The sequence below is a fragment of the Echiichthys vipera genome, assembly GCF_963691815.1.
Source record: "Echiichthys vipera genome assembly, chromosome: 3".
NCBI lineage: Eukaryota > Metazoa > Chordata > Actinopteri > Perciformes > Trachinidae > Echiichthys > Echiichthys vipera.
In genome coordinates this window covers 5662374-5679675 of record NC_139828.1, presented here as the reverse complement: position 1 = coordinate 5679675, position 17302 = coordinate 5662374, and positions in this window count along the sequence as shown.

Below are 17302 nucleotides of genomic sequence, written 5' to 3'. Positions count from 1 at the left end.
ATGAATGGAAATGCGATTTGTTTTCCCTCATGGGTCTTAATTAGGAAGACAGTGTTTCCAGACGTACAACCTGGAGAACATTTCTTTCATCATTTTCTTGGGCTTTGAGGGTCATGAGGGTACCACAGCAGTCCATCATAAAATCCCTATAATTACAATTTGAATTATTAATGTTTTTCAACATTTCTTGTTTATTTGTAGTATAACATATTTTCATTCAACCTTTAAAACAGGTATGCATAATAACCTTCTAGATTAAATGTTTGAAATTCAACAGCTTCTACATTTTTGTTAGAAAGGTTTGAAGGTTGAAACTAGTTTTATGGGACGAAAAAAAACGAATTTTTCTTTCCAAATTTGAATCTAACTCCAAATGCCTATAGACTATTAGCTTGGCCTAGTTTAGCTAGCATCATAATAAACATAATTAATTATGGTCATCCTAACAAAAAGTGGGACAGTATTGTGTAACAGTGGGCCCAGCCTGTATCGGACATAATTCTGATGTATGTGCATTGTAGCCGGTGTTTCCAACCTGTCCTCATCTACACTCTTCAATTACGGCTACTTTGTCGGGATCCTTTGGCATTACTTTTCAACACACCCTGCACATCCAGCAATCGCTTCAACTGGTTAACATTGTGAAACAAAACTACATGGTTCAGGGGCGGCCGGTGGTACAGTGGTTAGAGCAGTCGCCCCATGTAAAGAGGCTGAAGCTCCTCGAGGCAGTGAGGGTGAAATGGTGATGAAAGCAGCTGCCCAGTAGGCTAAAGTAGCAGAGCCTGGCTAGCCTAGAAACAGAATCAACAGATTTTAAGCAGTACCTTATCAAACATGACTAATTATGTCATTCACATCCTAACAAAAAGTGGGACAGTATTGTATGTCTGGTTGTGAATGGGCAGTGTTTTTTTCAGTAGCTTGCATGGTCAGTGTAGGCTGCAGACAGAGGCCTTCACAAAAAGTCAACACACAGGAGCCTGTGATGAAAATGAAAAAAGATGAAAGGCGATAGGCCTGGGCTAGTCTCCGACATGTCAGCAGCACTCACAATCACAATGTATGCCGCTTTCTGTTTCAGCTCCATTTTTGAGATTGCGTTCTGTTTCTAAAGGGCAGGAATGACATCAAACCCACCGAGAGGAAGTCATTTAGCCATCTTGCGACAGATAGGGCGATTAAAATTTGACAGAGGGACCGATTGGAATGACAGATCAGGGGAGGAACAATAGCGTAATGTGTGCTGCCAAGCAGAGGATATTTGAAAGGGAATCAGACCCTGGCTGTCAAGAAAGGTTTTCCCTTTCTCTTTGAAAGCCTCTCTGCCCCCAGACACCTGGATGGTCTGACTCGGGTAGGCGCCACACTGTCTATCTGCTCTCCTCACAGCAAGATGTGACTGATTAGTATATGCAGGTCATTGTCTTGAAGGGTTTTAATAAAGATTTCAGTGTGAAAATGTCAGTACATTATGCAAACAATTACTAATTGTCTTTCAAGTTAATTCACCCAAAGTCTTGCTAGCAGCAACCTGTAGTAGCCTATTTGAGTCTTTGCAAAGTTTCAGTACTATGAAAAACACCATGAATGTAAAACTACATTCAACTGCAAATGGCACATTTCCATTTGATCCCCATCCATATAGCAGAAATAATTGCTCACGTCAAAATCTTGTGTTTATGTAATGTGACATGTAGTAAATACCGTCAGCTTTTTTTTTTATATGTGAGTGTGTGTGCTTTTGGATAACAGGATTAAACTCCCAGTATGCCTTACTCTATTCATGAATATTGAAATGTGGCCATATTCATTTGCCTCCATAAAAGTGCAATACTATCCAATCTGCTTATGCCGTTTGTCCAACGAACGGGGAGAAAGGAGACACAATTAGTCCCCAGTGAAACTCGTGTTACGGCTGTTGATACATTTATTTAGCCTTCCACCCCATCCACACCTGCTGCATTGTAATAACAGTCTATGAAACATGTACTTTGTGTTCTCGCCTTTGTGTGGAGTTCAGCAGATCAGCCCGCCTGAATGACTGGCGCTGATGGTAGCAGTCATGGTGATTAGCTTGAATATCAGGCTGTGTTGGGGAACAGATGGACAGAAATCACCAGCTCAATGTTGTGCGGCCGAACAAATGTGGACTTTTGGCAGGAGGATCGTTGTTGTTGCTCAATTTTCACGGCCCAGACGTTTTACGCAGGTTCACCAAGAGAAAACTGATTTTTCCTGCAGAGCAGACGTCATTTCTCCTTGGCTAATGAGAGGCAAACTCTCACACCCCCTCCTCTTCAACCTAAAGTCTTTGTTGAGAAATAATCTAAATGTTTAATGTTCAAAATGGAGCTGCTGAGTTTCGACTTGTCTGATAACCTTCCCCGGATTCAGCTCAGACCCAATTTTCTCGTAATACTACTATGCAGCATTTTCAATGAAATTTCTAACAACGAGCGGGCTCCTCCATCTTATGTGGAAAGGGGTCATTTACTTGCATCTCTGAAGGAGTGGAGGGCTAGGTGCTCTTAAATTCTCTTGAGATGATGGCTACATTTTCTGTCTTCGGCAACAATCAGACATCCTCATTCAAACACTGATATCCCTTCATGCAGGGCTCTTCACTTCTTTTAGGCTCAATTAAATTCATTAATTCAGTGCAAATGGATGAGGAAGTATCAAAAGGAATAATGTTTTGATGAAAACATGCGGTTAGGCAGGGCTTTTTAATCAGCATTTTGTGAATGGGTTGCCTTTGTTGACCCTTTAGTAGTTAATGGGCAGTGTTATGGATCTTGTACTTTTGTTAGCTTGGTAAACAAGGAATATAGCATGTCATATTGTTTTCAGCTTAAACAAAATACAACATCGTACTCTGACAATTGGCCATTGGGTCCCAGTGGAAAGCAAAACCTTACAGTACCAGTGACAATATTTGCCGTGGCAGCGACACTGGTATTGTTTTCACCTTGCGTGTGTGTGTGTGTGTGTGTGCGCACTTGTCATCATGGCAAAATGTGGTCCTGGAAATACTTATAGTGGGAACTACCACATTTTGGGTACTTTGCCAGGTGTTTGTAGTCACTGCAGTAGAAGTAGGGAAGGGGACTTGCACGCCCCCCCCCCCCCCCCTTCCTGCCACGACCTGATTTGGTGTTGTGGCTGGTGTAATTCTATCCAAACCATTCTCATTCCAACTCGTCACATACTGCTGTTTAGTTAGGACCCTTTGGTGTCCCTTTTCAATGCCCTGGGTAGTCCTGCCCGTCTAACACATGGCGCACCACTCGCTGTTTTGAACGGATGCAAATTCATACAAAACTACTTGGTTATGTTTGAGCAACAAAACCAACAAAACCGGGGACGGGGTTCAAATAAGTGAGTTTGTAATGTAACTACAGTGATGCACGGGATATGAATTGTGGCATCCAGGGTGAAAGTCTCCCCCAAACTACCTCATTATGTGAGAATGCATTGCAAGATGGTCTCTAGTTTCACTCACAGTATAAAAAACTTTCTTTCCACCATACAGCAATACAGAGGCTCTTTTTTAGTGAGTGATAAAATACACCTTAACACCTTAAATGATTAAACTTGAATGGGAAATGTCATTGGTTTGTCATTATATTACCTTCGTCTGACACATTTCTCCCCAACTGAACATCACAGCAGGAACTCAGAGGTTCATCCCCAGAAACACACCCCTGGTGTGGCTCTATGACGTGTGATATTAATGTTTTAAATGCAGCAATATTTATGAGCACTCACCTCCAAGGTGAAATAAAGAAGGACATATTATGCCTGGAAAAGAGGCAGTTAGTGTACCGACTGCAGATGGGTTTTTCGGCTAATTGTTACAATATACATGCAGCGAGTGAGGAAACGGCACAACTCATTTGCCAGCTCAGTGCTGTGTTCAATGCTCTGTGTATAATGAGATTTTGATTTATTCTACTCATCAGTGAGTTTTTGTAGCATAAATTGGACACATTTAACACTTGAACGTCTATGACACTATAGATGTAAATATGTTTTATTACTGTAATGTATGGAGAACAGTGACGATGACAATACATTATATTATAATGTGTAAACTTTTCCCCATTTCTTAGACACAGGAGTGATCCTTTTTTGTAAAAACTACATTACAGTAACATTGGTGCTGCTCCTGTTTTATAATGGATAAATATCGCACTGACAAAAGACGAGACCGAAGAAAAAAACACTTGAAGGAGTTTTGAAACAGAAGAGGAGATAGATGTCTGAATGTGTGGTAATGTGTGGTGATGATGACAAACTGCTCCTGATTTGCCTTCATTTAAACGCTTTTATGCAATCAACGGCTTTTACTGTCCTTCATCCAAGGTCTTAGAAAGAATAGCAAATTATAATCAAATAGGCAGTTCTCAAAAGCACCGCCACAATAACATACCTCGGGCATTACTCACCAGCTCAAGTAGTCGTAGTCATCACAAGTCGAAATTAAGATGAAAAAAAACTTTGTTAATTCTTCAGTTCAGTAATGATTATGTAGGTGTTGAAGCTTGTGTTGAAAACAGCCAAACAAAAAAAATGACCTCCTCGAAATACACAATAGGACAGTGTGATTGTGATAGATGGAAGAGTGGGTGGTGTAACAGGGACAAAAAAACAACAACACTGCTGCCTACCTGGTGATTGCCAAATATTAATTTTCTTAAGCCTGATCTGTGTTCCTCTACTCCAACTCCTGAAAGAAAAATCTGTCTCTTTAGCTGCTAAATGCTTCACTATGTTCACCAGCTGGTGTGTCTGTCTGCAGTTTGGTGCTAAGCAGGTAGTATACAGTAAGTCAGGGCTTTCCCGCCCCTGTTAAAACAGATGCCTGCTCCAGCTGAAACTGCTGTGATGAGAATGGCGAGAGTGATTTAAAACAGTAAAATCGTTGCTGGAGAACCTTAACATAGAGCTGAAAGGGGCTGTTGGTGATAAATCTTTGCTGTTTTATCACCATGAGCATCCCCCCATCCCTCCATTTTACATCTGTGTCATCTTGTGACCCATTGTTAATATAACAATATTGATTATAGCCACTGCAAGATAAGCTAGTATCAGTTATTGTAATTGGCTGGCGGTTGTAATTATGAATAATTGCTTTCCTTTTGCAGGGAATTTCACGTCTTTGCATTGTTCGAATTTATAATTGACACCAATGGATCTTAAGATACCGCAGCTCAATAATATATACCTGTATCCATACAATTCAAAGGAAAGAGCCAAAGTTATTTATTTTAGTGTCAATAAAAGAGAACTTATGGTAGTTTTTCCCAATAATGTGAAAAGAATGGGAAATTAAGACTGAGACTGAAAATGTCAAGTCATACTGTTTAACTTGGGCCCCTGCAGTGAGCATGCCCACAAGGGCTGCAGCACTTGTTTACACTCACTGACAGACATTAAAGGAATCGTGTCAATATGTTATTGAGCTGTTTTCCTCGTCTCTTTTATTCCAGCGATCATGAGAGCCCTCACAACTTAGCTTTCTTCTGCCGCCTCAATATTCTTTGAAATGCATCTAACGCACTCCCCAACCCTGTGGTGGAGCCAGGGATTTATTTTTTGCATGGTACGGCCCTGCAGAGGTTAAAGTATAATGTTTGCTTATAGCCAGAATGTCGAATAAGCCCCTGGTAGTCTTGTAGCTGAGCAGAGAATAACACAAAAAACATGTTATTTTATAAATCCATGTATTTAGGAGCTTTCGGTTCTTTTCTACCTGAATTTCTACTGTTTGGAGTTTGGTTTATTCCTGCTCTTACTTTGATCTGTTTACAGACCGGTCCAGAGGACGCTAATCGGACCATATCCCAGCCCTGTGTTCTTTTTCTGTTTCTTATTAAGTTTAAAAGAAATCATTATTCATTAAAAACAATATTTTAATTTGATTTCCACATGATTGTTGAACCATTATAGAATCAGCAGAATGACAAATTTGAACTGCATGTGCAAAACTGCATGGTTTTGACCCCGAACTCATGGTATTATTATAAAGTGGACCCACCTCTAAAGGGGAAACTTGTGGGTACAGCTCCAAGAAAGGTACGGAGCCATAAAATCACTTTGGTTTCATAATTCCTGCAGTTAGCATTCTTCCTGTTTTCAAAATGAATCGTAATGACATTGAAGAAATCAACATCTGTTGAGAAAAACATCAGATGTTCTCATAACAACAGTCATAATGATGTCATCAGAAGCAAATGTGCTGTGTCTCTCTGAGAGGATTTAAATGACGCTGGATTAGATTGTCTGTTCATTAGAATGTTATATAACTTAAGTCTTAAGTCTCTTAAGTAGGGCAAATGTGATGAGCAGCTATGTCACATAAGGCACATGTCACCACGATGGCCCTCATGAAGACAGTTCCTTAACAGGAGAGCACAAAGAGAATACATTAGAACTGTGTACGCGAGGAGGAACCACGCTACAGTGATCATGCTCACTTGCTGTGCGCAAGATTGACTTGCATGCATCTCCTCATCATTTCTTTTAAAATGACTTCACAGTAGAGTGGAGGAAGAAGATGCTTGAATATTTCAGCGAAGTCTACGAACTCTCTTGCTTAAATGCACCACTAGCCTGATACATGCTGTGGAGTCTACTGCGCTGACACTGACAAAGCAATGTTGAAAACATTTGGACTTCTTAGGCTTTTGTGAGAAACCTGACTCGAAAAACAAACTGTTATGGAGCAGGCTGTACAGGCTCTAACGCTGGTAGTGAGAGGAATGGCAAGTCCTCTGACTACACAGGCCTCCAGCCACGGAAGCCTTTTCTGATCCTTAAGTGTATATTTATGAATTATTCATACTTTCATTTCACACTGCTCTGGTTTTTGATTTGACAAAAACCACATACAAATTAAATCATATACACTACAGCAGAATTCGGCAAAAGTTGTCCTGCTGAAACCAATTTCAAAACTGTGTCTCCCTGGGTGAGAATGGGACGGATGCTTTACTTTTTGCCTAAGCTTTGATTGTTTATGGAGCATCTATGTAGAGATGAGCCAGGGCCGTAGGCCTACGGACACCACAGAGCCTGTCTGGAAACGATGCTTTAGATTGATACAAACCAACCCGGAGAAACATTGAGCTGAAAGACATGCAGACTTGTTCAAAGAGTTCAGAGGGCTGCAGGTTAGAGATAGATAACGGAAATATCCCCCAGATGTAACAGGAAGTCAAGCGAGGGTTTATTTAGTGACAGGTGAACTTTTTTCACCCTCAGAGTTGCACGAGGCAGGCAGGGGTAAAGCTGACTGTTTAACTGTCCGACATGGTTCAACACATCTCTGTATGCAAACAGTTCACACTGGAGACATTAACTTTACCAGAACACGTGCTGGTTTTCACAATTATGATCAACAACACCAGTTAGAAATTAACTATTAAGCTCAATTAGTACTGCTAATATAATCACAGCATGTGCATTTTTGTCAACAACTTCTATAATATTTTATATTGGTAGAAAATCATTAGAGCACAGCCCTCCACCAGGTCTGGGTCATTTGTGCTGTACTGTAGTAACGTTATCAACATGAAGTGCAAATTGCAAACTCCCAATCACGTTTTGTGATCTAATATTTTATTCCATTACTATTCTTGATGCAGTTTTAGTTTTTTGCTGTCAGTATCAGTATCGAGATATTTTATTCCCCAGTATCGTACCTGTCTTTTTTTGTAGTTTATAGCATAATACTTAAAAGTAAAATCATTTTCCATATATATGTATTTTTACCACAGCTGTAAGGTGCTGGAATAGCTTGAAACTGGACCTTGAAAGTGCTTAAATTTGATCTTGGTAATGGTGTACGAACAATGCAGTAGCTTTTATCCGTGTGAAGTTTTTGTAGCATGCATAGCAGCAACATTTCTCAAAAACGCAAAAGCCTATACATTGGACCTCAACTCCTGTTTATGAATGCAAACTAAGATTCAGGGAATGAAGTCTCCAGTGTCTTGTGCTGGCCCAGAAAGGATTACAATCAAAGGAAGCAAGAGCAGGGAGCCCATCCTCTTTGCTGCAAACAGAATGAGTAAATGTTTCTCCCTGCGCTCTCCTCTTTGAGCTCTTGTCAAGACAGCAAAGTGGTGCTGTGCCAGCTCTGAAGATCCCAAGCCCAGCTTTCACTTTAAGGATGTCAGGGCTAATGAAAAGAGAACATGAAAAATATGACAAAGATGAGTGCAAGAAGAAGAAAGTGTAGGAAATGAAGCGAGAATGAAACGTGTTTGAGGCTCCTCGGTTTGTTTAATGAGAGCAGAGTGTTCTCAACCACTGGACAGGCTGTAGAGATGTTGCGGGTTTAATAATAACTTCCCACACCACCCATCTGAAAACTGAAAGAGAGAGGCACACACAGTGCGGACCCTTCTCATTCATCATCTGCATCAGCTTCCGGATGCGTGGTCATCTGTAACTGTCGGCCAGATAAGAGCCACAGAGGTATGAGCGCAGATGTGACAGGCAGAAACAGGTGCTTGATCTATTGCCACATATGTTGAGCAGTGTGGAGACACTGGAGCAGAAGGCTTTCCAGAGGGCCTCCGCTTATGATAGAGGGGAGCATTTGCAGTCTGTCCAACTGCAAATCAACAAATTAAAATACTGCTAAGGAAGTGAGCCTGCTGAAGGAGATGGTTGTGGAGCTGCTGTACATCCTCTAAAACACTTTCTTTACTCCCTCAGGCTTTTTTTGCAGTTTCACTGTGTTCATGGAGTGTGTGAGGATAGTAATAACAATGTGATACTTCACTGATCCCCTTTGGGAAATTCTCTTTTCACCATGTATTCCAAAGGGAGGTGAGAGTGCAGATGCAGCTGGAGCTGGTGGGGGTTGATCGTCTTGCTCAAGGACACTTCAGCGGTTTGAATGGTGGCTGACACAAGCGCTTGAACAGTGTCCCTCTGATGACATGATATGATATTATACGTAATTGGATTTTTAACAAGCTAGCTCACAATGTCTCTAGGGATGGCAATTACCATTTGGGGTTTGATCAATACACAGTGGATTGATATCAGATATAGTCAAGACTGAAATATCTTAACAAATACTGGATGTGTTGCCATGACATTTTATAGAGCAATGGGTGTAAATATGAGCTCAGTCCATCATCATCTCATCACTCATCTTCAACTGCTAATCTGGGGTCAGGTCGCAGGCCACATTAACCAGCTCTAACTAGGGGAACCCGAGGCGTTCCCAGGCAAGTGTAGAGATATAATATCTCCACCTGGTCCTAGGTCTTCCCCAAGACCTCCTCCCAACTGGACGTGCGTTGAACACCTCCCTAGGGAGGCGCCCAGGGGGCATCCTTAACGTCTTTTTAAAAGAGTATTGCTTATCAACTTGCAGGCAGGCATATGGAAAGCATTCACTTTTTTTTGTCTGAATAGAAGCAGGGATAACACGTATCATCCCTGGGGATACAACATGAATGACCGGGGGGAGGGGGTATCAAAAGCAATTGGCACCCTGACCATAACCTTACTATTCATGTAAAAGCAATGGGTATTGATAATTTATGCTTGGCAGGCAACAAACAAGGGTTACTGTGAACAGAAAACCAGCAGCTGTTTTGAGACATTTCATACTGGTTCTTCCCTTGGGCCTTAGTTTTATTTGTTCTGTCTGAAATGCGTGTGCCTTAAAATAACATGATGTATGGACCCTACGGTACAATTCCTGGTAGAGTTGATAGCGCATTTGTGTTTTGTTTGCTTTTGATGTGATATACAGTGTATTGCAGGTAAAGATCTCTCAGGGCAACAACAGACCATTCATCATCAGATGTACAGGGAAAACTCCCACAGATAAAAAAGACTCAAATATGTGGAAATAAGCTACAGAATAATGTAGATAACCTGCTCTTTGAAGATATGCTAACATGCCAGACAGTTTAAACTGCGGGGGGAAAAGCATGAAATGACTATTGCCTTTGTGGTGGAGGCAGTAATTGTGTTGTTCCTCACCCGCAGGAAATGGGAGTAAAAATGAGCTCAGTCTAAACCTAAAAAAATTGCTATTATCTGTCACCATTTAAACGCAACTCTGACACCCATAACTTGATTTCTCTCTTTTCACGCATCTCCCCGAAGGTTTTCTTATGAGGAATCATTTCACTATGAGGGTTCCAGTTTGCCATATTGAACCTGATCTCGCTAATGGAACAACAGCAGTAACTTTAGTTAACATCAAACATCTCCTGGAGAAAATTGAAGCTGCTGCTGGCAGGACGAGCTACACATTGATTAGCCTCGACCTGTTTGAAGTGCCGCAGGTATGGATGCAGCAGGCATACACCTTGTTATAATTGTGATGAAGCAGCTGTCCTTGGCAGAGCTGATTTGGATTACCTCTCCTCTTTGTAATCGTGACAGCCCAAATGAAGAAGCATTCAACATCTTTCCTGGGGTGACACCTGGGTTGGGATTTTAAGCAGGTAAACATTAATTAATCACACCAGATAGCAGACAGACACCCCGCGTAACTGTTTGGGAAGGAGACAGAAGCTTATTTACCTCGAAATCATTAAGTCCAGCAGCCATTTGTGCGTCTCAATGTTGTCACTCTTGCTTTCTGTCACGCCTCTCAACAGAGATGCAGATCTCTCTTCCCATCTTACCATTTCTGTGTCCTGTGTCCTTCACTTTTGCCTGCTTTATTTTTTGAAACATGCATCAGCAGCTCTCCCTCACCCTGACTCACTCACGCTCCTTCAGAAGACTGAGCCCTATAGGCTTAAGGAAGGGGATCAAGAATTAATGCATTTGCCTTCAGTGAAAGTTTGCTCATTAGGCCTCCGTCTCTGGCTGGCGCAGAGGCCAGAGGAAGCAGACAGGGCGGTGGGAGGAGATTGGCGGGGTCATTATCTACCCTGTTGCTGCACTCCGGACTTCAAAGTGGGCTCTGCTACACCGCTGCTCTGTACAGTTCTGACACGGTCTTGACAGCAAGGGCAGAGGCAAGGGGCTGCAGCATGGCGGCAAGTGCAGATGCTGTAGGCTTCATTAAAAAAAGGAAACTTCAATCTCTTTACACCTCTTCGTCTTTATTCCCATCCGACTTTTTTTCTGTCCCTGTCATCATACGTATCTATATCCAGTCCGCTTGGTTCCTGCGATCTACACTTCCACCTAATATCACATATTGCAGTATTACTGGAAGGGGATGCCGATGAAGCGGATTCCAGGGGGTTCAGATTTAACCCTGGAACATCTCGTCGTCTTTGTCCATCTTCACCTTCTGTATCCCAGTGTGATCCACTCTTGCTTCCCTCCACAAAAGGTTAATTAGGTTTTTTTCCTTCTTTTTTTATTTTTTTTAACCTCACCCAGTTTTCCCTGCATCCCCACACAATATCACCATTTATTCACCTCCGTGCTCTTTTGTCCTCACTCGGTCCGCACAGTCCCGTGCTCTTCAATCTCTTCCCTTTAATGACGATGAAACAAGGTAAAATGCAGGTCGCGACACTGTATGGAACGGGGATTAATCTGCAATAAATGATGGGCTTCAGTCGTTGAGTGTATGTGACAGCACAGAGATGCATGATTGAGCATACATTTAGTGAGATTTTGTGTGTGCAAGCTGTTGTCTCTAAGGCTTTGTTCACATTGCAGTTTATATGCCTCAGAAAAGGGCACCTTTACTTGTTGGAAACATGATATTCGTGTGAGATCATTCAAAACTATAATTCAATGGGATATCAGCTAAAGGTAACCTGTGGATTCTTAACCACTAGTAGTTTTATGGAGCCATTCTGTTGTGCTTGTCCTTGTGCACATGTGAGTGGTGGGATACGTCTTTCTGATGATGGTTAATACCAAAGAATATATATAAATGAGTATGAAGCGTCTCTACTTCCTCCGTTTGTACAAAACTGAAGCCAAAATATCCCAGATACCGGTACCGCCATGTTGTACTTTTGCAATCAAAATCTGCACAGTAGTGACTGGGAGGTGAAGCTGCATCTTCCAAGTTCCGTCCATACACCTGCCTGACCAATCACGAGCCAATCAAGCTGTGAATCATGATGTTTCACCCCTTTTTATAGCCTACAAATTACTAATATAAATCAAACTTATCACAATCAAACATAAACATGAAACTACCTCAAATGGTAGAAATCATCTTTGGGAAAATATTAGTTGATGTGTACGTGACTGACTTTTTAGTTTGGCCCATGTCCCAAACTGCAGCCAGCCACCAGGGGGAGATCCAGCTGTTTTGGCTTCACTTTTCAGCAGCTGTAAAGCCATGCATCTTTGTAGTCTTTGATTTACATTACTTCACTGGGATTGAATTGAAGATTGCATGGATTTATCGGTTGGAGTTTTTTCTCGGTGCCCTTCATGTGCAGGATGGAAATGAAACATTCACTTTGATCAAAACAAATGAGCTTCATCATCAAGTTAATTAAAACCAAGCACATTTTCATGATCACATTTTTTATTGACATTAATTTGCACTTTTTAAACTTATCTTTAACAAAAGTGAAACATGCTAATCCATTAACCGTTTGGGACAAAATTTTGTAATGCAATATTAAATTCTTTCTTGTGTTTGTAGCGCCACTAATAGATTGTTATTCCACTTGGCCAATCTCTAAGTCTTAGTATGTGTGGCATGAAACCAAAGATAAAGAAGGAAAAGGAGGAACACATCAGTGCCCACAGCAGCATTACTGAAGCTTTAGGAAAAAATAGCCATGAGACAAAACAGGGCAGAAAACTAACTAACAAATGTGATTCTTATTCTAGATTCATTCAAACTTTAGCAGTTCCATAACTACAGACCTGAGGCTTTTGCTCTCATTAATGGGAATTTTCATGTTCCCATCTCAGGGAACTGTTTATTGGACCTTTCACCAAGACAAGAACAAATGCTACACATAGTGTGTTTTATCCGCCCACGACTTCTACTTCACACCCTGCCGTCTGTCTTCGGGTTAGCTCTCCTGAGGTTACCTCCATTTATTCTCTATATGAACTGCTGTTTTTCTGTTGAGTTTTTCTTTATCTTCTTGAAAGAAAGGGTAGGTCATGAACCGCTGCTTTTGTGGTTCTCTAAGGCCTTTGAGATATTGACTTGACACATTACCTAACAAAAAAATGTTGAATACAAACAAAAAGCATGCATAAGAGTATAAGTGCATACAGTATGATAGCAGAGAACCATTGGGATGTGGTGCCCTTCCATTTGTTAACACACACATCCTGTCGGAGCGTGTTCCGACCACAGGCTAATTAGGATCCCCCCAGGTTTTCGGTGGTAACCCTAGGCACAACAAGCAGGAGTGTGTGTTAGGGTATCTATCATGGATTGAGAGGGCCCCGGGGCCTGACAGCGGTGCTATCCGTCATGTTTTTGCTATACTGGGACACACGTGGCAAGCAGGGACTACAGCTCCAAGACAGCTAGAGCTAGGCCTCGTCACAATGACACACATAGAGGGGAGAGTGCTAATGGGTGCTTACACAAGCGAAGATTATGTAAATTTCTGGCACTGTAAGTCACATAAAATGGAAAAAATGTAATGTGAGATGACTTGAGCATCTATTGTCATGTAGGAAGTGTAACAGTGCATGACATTCTCTTGCGGATTAGACAAAGCCGAAAGACAGAGCCGTGATCATTAATTAAACAGTGATGTCGTTATAGCTGTGTGTCGCATTAGCATGCTGTCTGGTGCCATCTTGGTCATAGCCCAGATGCAATGAATTCAGATTCAGTGTCTGCAAACTTGCTGATAATGGCTCTTTCTAATTTCTTGAAGTAAACAGCCGCACATTTATTTCCTCCATTTTTTTGTTTGTATTGAAACTTTTCGGGATAAATCTCAACTAACTGTTGAATCCATATAACTGAATACAAATGTACAGCATGATGTTTAACTATCCAGTTTTTGAAGAAGAAAAAACTATAGCACAGTATAAAATGACAGTATTTGTTACCAGGGATGTAATTCTAGACATTTGCTGGCATTAGCTAACGTTAATGCTTGTTACAGTGGACCGAAAAATGTATTTACCATTAATACAGTTACAAGTTATAGCACACAGAATAAACCTTAGAGAGTGTACTCAGTGGTGGTGTTGATTAGAATTACTTAAGAAATACTTTATATCAGTAATATGCTATTATATACTGGGCATTTTATACAAAACACAACATTGCTCTGCACAGTAGTGAGGTAGATGTATAAAGTAGCATGTCAGACAATGTAGTGCATGTACGTGTACAATTGTAAATGCAGTACTTATTTGTGATATTTTTGACCAGGTTTATTTTCCTAAACACCCTTTCCACACAAACTGACAAACACAAAATAAGTTTGTCAGTCAAAATACACATGGGGAGCATATTTGAGAGTTTGTTCTTATTGGCAGCAGTTGGTCTTGTCAGGTGTGTGAGAAAGACACACACCTGACACATTTCATAGTATAAGACTGCCAGCAGCACATATCTTGGGACCATTGCTTGAATTATTTACAATGCATTTCAGTCCCTGGTGTAGATTTTGCATCAATTGTTCTTGAATCACCCGGACCCATTTTTAATGGAAAGAAAAAACATTAAAATGAAGATCATGACCTTTACCGCATTTCTGCTACAAAATGGCTAAACAGCACTTCTAATCAGGATGCATTCTCCATGCAACCTCTTGCAAAAAGGTGATACTCAGCAACTAGTGAGGGGCTCATTACTTCAGTCTGAGTGTGCCTGGGCTCACAGTTGAATAATGAGGCTATTATGGAGATATCCTCCAAGAAAAGCTGGATAGGTCTCGACTCCCAGTGCTGAGACTGCCAAGCCTCTATCTCCAACCATAAAATAAACTATAGCATTTATGTATCTGCAATGCATTTCAGCTTGGGACTTTTCCAAATGCATTTAGTGCTATTTGTAAAGTGGTGGGCACAAATGTGACTATCATTACTTGGTACAGCATGTAATGAAAAATGGATGCTCTGTGGTTTAGGGGCCTATTGGAGCACTTTTGTTTTAAAACGGGTTGAATCCAGGCACGACAGGATCTGTATCCCTCAATTGGGCAATACCAATAAGTATCTGCACTATCAAGTTGTTTTTCTAAATCGTGTTTGTGGACAGCGGCAACAGATCCAAACGGAGATAGGAGGCCCCTCTTGACACGAGCCGCAGCATCTCTCTGCTCAGTATCTCTCTGCTCAGTATCTCTCTGCTCAGTATCTCCATTCTGATTGCTTTCATTTCCAGAATGAAGAAATGGTATATTAAAGTTGTAGGCCCAGCATGACTCCCCAGGGAACTGTGCCTCATTATCTAAGAAGCTGCTTACACTCCGCTGCTTAGCTCATTACAGATGGTAGAGCAGAGAGATAGATAGAGAGAGAGAGAGAGAGAGATATTCCAGTGCCCATTCAAAATATGCCTGTTTGTAATGGGCTGACTGTTTGGCGTCCGATATTGCTGCTTATTCCCAAGAACCGCTCATCCAAAAGTCCTGAGCAATACACCTTCTATGACATAGTTGTAAGTAGATGCTTCATTTGCTAACAGCTAGCTATTTGGGACCAGGATATTTCCAGGAACAAAAGCGATATTCCAAGAGTTAAATCATGGATGCTTGACATGTTTGACTTTGCTACAATGTAACATCTCCTGTGTCTCTTTCTTCATCCTGAATGCACTGTAGTGAGCGACGGAGAGCTGGCTGTACCCAGAATGCTGTTCGGTGGTGTAACAGTTAATAGAGCTTTCCTCTCATTACACTGAACAGTGTGTACATAATTGCTTATAAATACTGTATGTAAGTATGTAGTCCGATGAACAGTGTCAAGAAAATCATGACACACAAATTGTTTTCGCATATGAACCCGAAGAATATCAAAAGAATCAGGTCCAGACGTAAGAACACCATCAACACACTGCACTCACTGTCAGTGAACACACCTGAGAATGAGCTGTATCCACACATGGGCTTTTTTGGAGATTACACTATCTTTGCACTTGGGAGCAGGTATAATTTTAGGTTGATAATGCATGTGTAAAATGGGCTACGGACAGACAGAGACTCCTTCCATTTCATATATTTCAGACAGAATCAAAATAGAGGTGCCAAAAGCAAAAAACCTCAGGCTTTATATTATTATTGTAAACAAATACAGCAGACGTGAAGAAACCTAAAAGAAAAGGATAATCTTCTCAGACGGCATCAGATGTCTTCTTTGACATACTGATTCACAGGTTTTTGCCATTTTATCCTTAGGAGGGAGGTCCCTTTAACATATCTTGTTGCTCTCTTTAATGTAACAACACCAACAGACATTGTGAAGATTAATATCTGCAAAGCTCTGGAAAGGAGGCTGGAGTTGGCTCAGATCAGAGGTTATCGGCATCAGGGATTAATGGGACAAACACTAAAACCTCAAATTTGAGTCAACACGACGCCCCGATCTCCTTTGTATTCAGACACTACCCCCGGTCCTTAGGATCACATTCCTGATCTCCTGCTACAAGCACTTTACCTCCAATCCGCCAGCAATTTCCTCAAATCTAACAAATGCAGAATTAGTTTGACCTGCAGTAGAGGGGAGAGAGAGCCCACACAGTGTTTATAAAGAGCTTTCAGGAGAAGCAGCAGAAGGAAAAAAAAAACCTTTAAATGTTTTGTCATGATGCCAATCAAAAATGAGACATGTTTTCCCCAATTTAAGCGCTGTCAATCTCTCTGTGCAAAGCTGCCTGGGCCCAACACTGCAGATGGTCTTATTGCTGATTTAGGAGCACTTTCTCTCCCAACCTGAAACTGTCTCAGAAATATTTATTTTAAAATGAGGAGATAGATCTAAAGGCCTGCCTTGGCAAGCAAATATGACTGCAGGAGCCTTTGACACCGAGAATACAGTGGAAATCATTTCTAATGACAGAATAAAGAGAGAAGCAAACTTGTTCACTTTCAGCGTTTTTGGAAACAATTTTGTCAGCATTTACCAATGACGTAGAAGACAGTGTTAAAAACCCTGTTAGAAAAAGATAAAGATAAAGTATATAAGATAAGAAATAAAGATCACCTTGCAATGGGATCACATGAGCCGTGACGCCAAATCAGTCTATAGGGGCTTAAAGTGGTGGGGCAGTGACCTCCCTACTTCTGCTGCCCTTGCTTTTAGTGATTGTATCTTGGACAGTAATGATGTCATTGCAAAATCAGACCGGGGGTGCAAAGTGAAGGGTTGGCCTCTTCCTTACTTCTGCTGCCCTTGCTTGGAC